Here is an 8,234-nt window from a genome sequence, read left to right as displayed (position 1 = left end):
TAGTAATACAAGGCAATATGGCGACCGTTAGCCACGAGGCCTATCTTACGGAGGAATCCGAGATAGCCGATGTATCACGATTGTCGATACTGTTGTATCGGTACGTTTACGTTGACCGTACATGATTTTCGTTCGAAATAACGCTCCAATAAACACTGATGTCTGAAATGACCACCGGCCTGTATCGACCCGCGCAAATGAAACACAACCCAATACTGTCTTATCTAATATCTCATTATGCACAAGATACAATACTATCGCAACGTATTTATCGGATTTCGTGGGATGGAATTTGAATTAGTATGGTTCATGTGCTTGCACGTTACCGCCAAATCGGAATTTAATCCCGGCTTACATGAAACGCACAAAAAGCCGGGGATATTATTATGCAAAATCCTATATAAACCAGCCAATAGGATAATCGGATTTCGTCACCTGACTGAATTTGGCCAATCGAAAACTTGAATTTGTCGACTGCTTAGCGACCCGCCCGGCAGACGACTATATAACCGCGAAAAAACAGGTTTGCGCCATTCGAGTTATCTTACAACGACTGTTTACGTCAATCGTGAGATTACTTTCTAAACTCTTCTCAACTCCAATCATGGTAAGTGGACATCTATATTACATATCATATTTTTTGGTTTGAATTAAAAATGTTTTTAAAAATATATACATAATAAATATAATTATATTGTGTATACATGCGATTTACTTAAACTCTCATGGTAACATGTAAATACAGTACACGTTTACGGTAATCTAGATATAAACGTTTATGTTCTCTGAAAGTTTACATGTATAACACTTTTTGAGCTGGTTGTTTTTGTAATATTAATAAACCAGTATGCAGTATTTTCTCACATCTAAGTATTTACGTTAATATAACACGCTTTTGTTCAAAATCAAAATGGCGTTCACTATTGGACCCGCATGCGTTGAGTCACGTGTAATAGCACGCCAGGCTGGGCATGTATACGCATGACTCAACAGTAGACTGGCTACCGGGCTAGGCCTGCAAATACCAATCATTAAAGGGGCCTTATATTGTTGCTTAAATTATAATACTTTGAAGTAAATGAATACTAATTATTTAAATAAATAATTGACATGATATTCGTCGTGTATGTTGAGGTGGGTGCGAACTTTTAACTTACAAGTGCTTATTTATGTGATGAGTTAACGGTCGTTTTTTTTCCCTCCAGCGTGAGTGTATCTCCATCCACGTCGGCCAGGCCGGAGTCCAGATCGGCAATGCCTGCTGGGAGTTGTACTGCTTGGAACACGGCATCCAGCCCGACGGTCAGATGCCCAGCGACAAGACCATCGGAGGTGGTGACGATTCCTTCAACACCTTTTTCAGTGAGACAGGCGCCGGCAAGCACGTTCCACGTGCCGTCTTCGTCGACCTCGAGCCAACCGTCGTCGGTAAGTGAATTTTTGAAATGTAACTTTTGTCTTAGAACTTGCAATATTTTAAGTTTTAAAAACTATGCAACCAGAATACTTGACGTAGGAACAAAATGAAAGAACGCTAAAGAAGAGAGGGTGTTTTGAAAATCAGTCAGCTTTAACTACGCTAGGGACAACAACTGCAGCTAGTAAAGATAACCACTGCCTGTTTACACTGAAGCAGACAGCATGTACAAGGTTTAAGAGCTTGTCCAACAATACTGGCCAGTCTAATGTTTATAACAGCTTGTGCAACGACATTTGCCAGTTTATCATTGAAATCTGTACATATTGGCTGCTTTCAGGGAAAACTGGGCTTAATGCTGCATTAAAAGCCTGTCAATTTGAAAACATTGTTGCTCAATTATTTAAAGAAAATAAATACAGTAGTATATACACATAACACAACATGTACATGATTATAGGCTTATTTTTTAACAAGGAAATAAATTCTAAAGATGGTTGCCAGTGCAGCAACCAATTGTGGAAAAAAGAGACATATTGTTGTTATAGAGTTGTTATCTCTATAACATTAATATGAGGATAAACAGTGCACACACATCTCAAACTGTGCTTTAAGACACACTCTTTATAAAATTGAATGGGTTGTGTTCATTTCAAACTTGCGATATAAAAAGCTATAACATAATTTTGAAAACTGAAGTGCGTCTAAGATTATGCAATAGCGAACACTTCAGGTGACTCCAGCGCTCTGATTTTGCAATTTTGACCGTGGATGAAAAAATCTTAATGATGATTTTAAGGATAATAATTTAAAATAGTTATAAGAGTTTGGTAACGAGAAAGTACTGCATGATAATCATTACCACATCAGCTCATTAAAATAACGTTTTTGCAGTTTTACCTTGTGCTGATACTTTTTTCGTCTCCTTGGAAAGTTTCAGTTGGTTCAAGCTGTCACTCTCTGCTTAGACGATACATTAAAAACGCGCAGATATCGACCGGAAATCTGTTCTTTTTAGACTGGTTCCGTAAAACTTCTTCTACATAATTACCCTATCGATTGTATGAAATGTTTGCATGGGTGAAGGTGCGAGTGTTCGTTGTAAAAGATCTCGGGCTACTATATTTGCAATACTCTTGACATGTTAATTGAAAGGCACCAGATTCCAGGATTTTTTAATGTTTGTACTTTCACAATGAAAATTGACTGGCTTTTTTTGCCGTCTTTCAGATGAGGTTCGCACCGGAACTTACCGCCAGCTGTTCCACCCCGAGCAGCTGATCACCGGCAAGGAAGACGCTGCCAACAACTACGCCCGTGGTCACTACACAATTGGCAAGGAAATCGTCGACCTTGTCCTCGACAGGATCCGCAAGCTGGCTGATCAGTGCACTGGTCTCCAGGGTTTCCTCATCTTCCACTCCTTTGGTGGCGGCACTGGATCTGGCTTCACCTCCCTGCTCATGGAGAGGCTGAGCGTAGACTACGGCAAAAAATCTAAGCTGGAGTTTGCCATTTACCCGGCGCCCCAGGTCGCTACTTGCCGTCGTTGAGCCATACAACTCCATCCTGACCACCCACACCACCCTGGAGCACTCCGACTGCGCCTTCATGGTTGATAACGAGGCAATCTACGACATCTGCCGTCGCAACCTTGACATTGAGCGTCCCACATACACCAACCTGAACCGTCTGATCGGCCAGATTGTGTCCTCAATCACCGCTTCCCTCCGCTTCGACGGTGCCCTGAACGTGGACTTGACAGAGTTCCAGACCAACTTGGTGCCCTACCCACGTATCCACTTCCCCCTGGCTACCTACGCCCCAGTCATCTCTGCTGAGAAGGCCTACCACGAGCAGCTCTCTGTTGCCGAGATCACCAATGCCTGCTTCGAGCCGGCAAACCAGATGGTCAAGTGCGACCCTCGTCATGGCAAGTACATGGCCTGCTGCATGTTGTACCGTGGTGACGTCGTCCCTAAGGACGTCAACGCCGCCATCGCCACCATCAAGACCAAGAGGACCATCCAGTTTGTCGACTGGTGCCCCACCGGTTTCAAGGTCGGCATCAACTACCAGCCACCCACCGTGGTTCCCGGCGGCGATCTGGCCAAGGTACAGCGCGCCGTGTGCATGTTGAGCAACACAACCGCCATCGCAGAGGCCTGGGCCCGTTTGGATCACAAGTTCGATCTGATGTACGCCAAGCGCGCCTTCGTGCACTGGTACGTTGGGGAAGGTATGGAGGAGGGAGAGTTCTCAGAGGCACGTGAGGACTTGGCCGCTCTCGAGAAGGACTACGAGGAGGTCGGCGTCGACTCAGTTGAGGGCGAGGGTGAAGAGGAAGGCGAGGAATACTAAACTTCCGGCCTATACACCACGTGAACGATAAAATAACTTATAAGAATTTAACTTTTTTCTAGCCGTTATAAACAGTTAACCACCACCATGTAACATGTATTTCAATTTCCTGTAAATCTTGCAATATGAAAATGCAATAAAATTGTGTTCCGTTCATTCAGATGTTCATGTTGTTAATGAAACAGTAAATGCTGTCAAAATAAGATGAGACTACAAATGCGCGTTTAAACAATTTATGCCTAGTTGACTCTCCCATCCTTCTAAATTGAACCAATTTATTTCCAAAATTAGTGATGTGTATACTTATTTCTATATTTTAGAACATTTTTTACAGAAATTCCTAAAGCAAACAGCGCAGACCCTGATGAGACGCCGCATAATGCGGCGTCTCATCAGGGTCTACGTTGTTTGCCAAGACATTTTACTAGACGCTAGGCATAAATGGGTTAAGCTAGTCTTTTATGCGAAAACAAATAACTACAATAAACGTTTCCGATCCAAGCGAGAACATGTGCTTCAAGCCACACAAATGAAAATGCACATTCAAATATCCACGTTTTATTAAATACACCTCTTTAAAACTAAAATTTACAAATGCCATATTTACGACTCCTTGTCGAATAGTTTTAAAATAAATCGACTTGATGATTACACATGGTGCCTTTATTTCCAAACACAATTTTGAAACCCACTGTGTATCGACGAAAGCCTATTTAAACGGTCAACGGGTACGCTGTTTTGTAACCGGTCGTAGTGATGAATTTCTGCTAAGATATCCAAAGTCGAATACACTAATAACTATGTATTTAAAAACAAGCTTCAAACAATTTATTCCGGCTATACAATTGTTCCTTCTTGCGAAAATTCCGTTCATTATTAAAAGCACATATATCTATCAATTATTCGTAGAATATTCCGAATATTAAATAAAGTTACCACAAACAAAATGAATATCGCAATAACAGCTTTTTTAGTTTGTTGGGACACTATTCAACACATGTTCATGTACCAAGTTTATGGTCGTATGTCGTATGAAAAGATATCGCTGCGGGAAATAAAATTGAATATATTGTGCCACAAAAAATAAAAACGAGCTTTTTGTATCTCGTTAACTCTTGTTCATCTAGCGTTGAAATGTTGGCTATTGCTAGAAAGAACACGGACTGTTTGTATGGGTTAATTTTATTTGCGATATGCGAGTTTGTAACTTTAAGGCCACATTACAAAACCAGTTGCAAACGCTATATAAATCTTGATGGACAGGCTTAGTGCAATCGTGCAGGCGGAATCAGTCTGTCCTTCAATAACCGTACTGGTTATGTCCGGAACAACCCTCGTCCAGAAGTGGACCCGGTCGCTATACAAGTGTACCCCTGAGCCGAGATCCAGGCTAAGGCTCATGTAGGCCCTGGTTGTCGGCTTGTAATCTGGCCATATTGGAAGGCTTGGGTCGAATGGCGTCCTTCAATAAAAATACTGCATTATGTTACATATAATTTAAAGTAAACTAATGATCTGACAAAACTACTTATTTTGCAGTATTGCATAATTTAAAATGTTCGTTTGAAAATTAAAAATTCAACTCAAATGCGTTTGTCCGCGGCAGAGCCATTCAAAACTATGCTCTAAGTTATATTTTAATCTAACAGGTCTACCCCGGACCTCGAAATCAAATGTATTAATCCCTTAAATGAAAATTGTCTAGAATAAATAATTTAAGTAAATTGATTTATTTACCCGGTTTTGGTAAAGTTGGTCCAGTATGTCATAATACTTTCGGACAATTTTCGTTCCGCTCTCGGTTTATCGTGCGTCGGTGGATACATGGCGTCCATCCCAAACACGAATGGAAGTTCCCCGGCGTGGTTTGCCCCTAACAGCCATGGTGGCCGCTCACGGATCCATGTGAACGAGGGCTGATGAGTGAAAATGTACTGAAAGCTTCGGCCGACTTTTTCCGGTGTGGAATGTGCGTCGAGCGTTTAAGCCGTTGGTATGAAAAACTGAATATCTGCATACACGTTTACCGTGCTTCGACCTTGTTCCGCTAGGGAACCATCGCGCATCGTGTACTGTTAACATACGGCGTCTTTTATAAGACCACGGTTGCTCACCGCATATTTCTCCGCTGCAGCAGTTGCCACCACATCGCACAACACGGCTGCCGGAACACCTTCGGAAATGTTGTAGTGGTATTGATGCTGATATTTCATGAGAGGCTAGTACATAAGACCGCCCTCCGCGATATTGGTTCCCGCGAGGATGTCCACCGTTTGGAAGAACTTGAAACCTTCGGAGCTGCGTTTTTTTTAGAATTTCGACAGTATGATCCGTTATTAAATCACCGTCGACCACTGGACCCATGTGGTTTACAAATGACTCACCGGATTGATTGCTGAGCGCACTGGCGGCACCCCTGAACCTTTAGCAAATCGTTGTCGAGAACCGTCCGCAGGCATTCGACTATATCCTTCGTGCTTCTCGTCGAGCAATTAAACATTTTCGCTGCCCGGCGAGCCACGGTCTGCGACTGCTCGGCGACCGCCCGCGGACTGTAAACGGCACCGCTTTCCGAAATCGCTCGATGTATCCGCCCCCTATTCTCGTGTATGATCGTATGTAATCCCACACTGTAACCACCAGCGGACTCTCCGAATATGCACACTTTGGAATTATCGCCGCCGAAATTCGCGATGTTTTCGCTGACCCATTTGATCGCCGCAACCTGGTCCCACATTCCATAATTACCCCGTGCATTAGTATCCTCTGTGGAGAGAAATCCAAATAAGCCCAGCCTGTAATTGAACGTAACAACTATGACGTCACCTCTCAGTGCTATGTACGAGGCATCAAAAAATGGATCCTTGCCCTGTGGTAAAACCTCCTCCGTGTATCCAAATCATAACAGCCTTCGGTTCAGCCGATGATGTCGCTCTAGGTACATAGATATTCATGTACAGACAGTCTTCGGAAATATTCTGACTTTCTTTCGGAATTAGCCACCTATCGTTCTCAAACAGGTAGTGCATACATGAAGGCGGAAACCTGTCCGCCGTAAATGTTGCGTTCAAAGCTATCGGAGGAATAGGTTTCATAAAGCGCAATTCACGTACCGGTGGCGCAGCGTACGGTATGCCAATAAACTGGTAGACGTCGGATCCGTTATACGAGTGGATCGATCCCTGCACCAGACCGGAAGTTGTTTGCACTACCGGCATCGTATTGCACGCACCAACCGCAAAAAAGCTCATAAAAATGATGCACCTATAGCGATATGATAATTGCATTTATTTTGAATGTTTGATGGTTTACAAGCATATTTTCTGGATTTGAGGTTGATAAATACGCATGGTTTTTAGGTTATCTTTGAAATGTGACAGCTACGCCTTCATTCCCGCGTATTAGTTGGATTTATTTAATTGTCACCATAATCAACATCAATGCAATTTAAATTATCGTTCGTGCTTTTGTTCCAACATAATCATAATAGTTCTAAACTATTCCTATACAAAAATAATAATAAAATGCTTACCTGCTTAGAGTTGAAGTCCCCATCACGAATAATATCTGTCTAGTCCAAATTTTTGACGCTCTTAAATATTATGCTACTTTTTATATGGGTAATATTTGGGGCGTACAAAGGGTGAAAGACCAATTATGTGGTGGGAATTTTTTGTTCTTTGTCTATATTGTTGCGCAAGGATTTTGTGCGCAACATTCAAGCCCCGATATAAGACACTTAATAACAACGGATTGCAATAATATTTACATACCTGTGTAGATAATTCATTTCTCGATAATGTTCCGTAAAAATTATGTAATGACACTTTGAATTTTGCACGCCTGAGCAATTTAAATCCAACCACTATTCAATTTTTCAATATCTCTCGATTCGCTCGCTGTGTAGATATAAATCGATAACACGACCTCGATGTAAAGCATCTGGTTTAAAGTGGAAGAATAAACAGCGTAAAATACAGTTTGCGTTCGTCTGTTGTGGTGCAGCGCGTTACATAGTAAACCGATGTTATACTTTTCTGGATTAATTTAGCATTGTTTTTTTTTCTAAATTGACAATTAAAAAGTTCTGAAATAAAGTACATCTTTTATTTTTATACTGTACATAAATAATATTGATACAGATCGTACAGTATACCGTCCTTTGTAACGTAGAATGTAAGTACATAAAACAACACAGACAGAGGTGCGAAAAAGACATGCATAAACACTTCCTGAAACTTAGAACAGTGAATAGAAACTGCACCATATCTGTTTTGAACATATGCTTATTAAATCGACAAAGATTAGCATACTAGATCTAGTTAGGTAAAAGTCGGTGTTAAAAGCTCATGTTAAATAAAATTACGCGTACACGTTACACCGTAATGCCTTCTTCTGATTGGTTCATATTTAAATCAGTTTCATGACATGGCTACAGGTCAGTGATTGTTTTGCG

The 8,234-nt window shown here is 41.5% G+C and overlaps 1 pseudogene; it reads left to right on the top strand.

The window, feature by feature from the left end:
* Window positions 1-492: 492 nt before the first annotated feature.
* Window positions 493-3,934, top strand: LOC127882444 (tubulin alpha-1A chain-like; annotated as a pseudogene).
* Window positions 3,935-8,234: the final 4,300 nt, after the last annotated feature.

The sequence above is a fragment of the Dreissena polymorpha genome, chromosome 5 (assembly GCF_020536995.1).
Source record: "Dreissena polymorpha isolate Duluth1 chromosome 5, UMN_Dpol_1.0, whole genome shotgun sequence".
Lineage (NCBI taxonomy): Eukaryota > Metazoa > Mollusca > Bivalvia > Myida > Dreissenidae > Dreissena > Dreissena polymorpha.
Note: the sequence above shows the minus strand (reverse complement) of the source record. Positions and strands in the feature narration are given on the sequence as shown.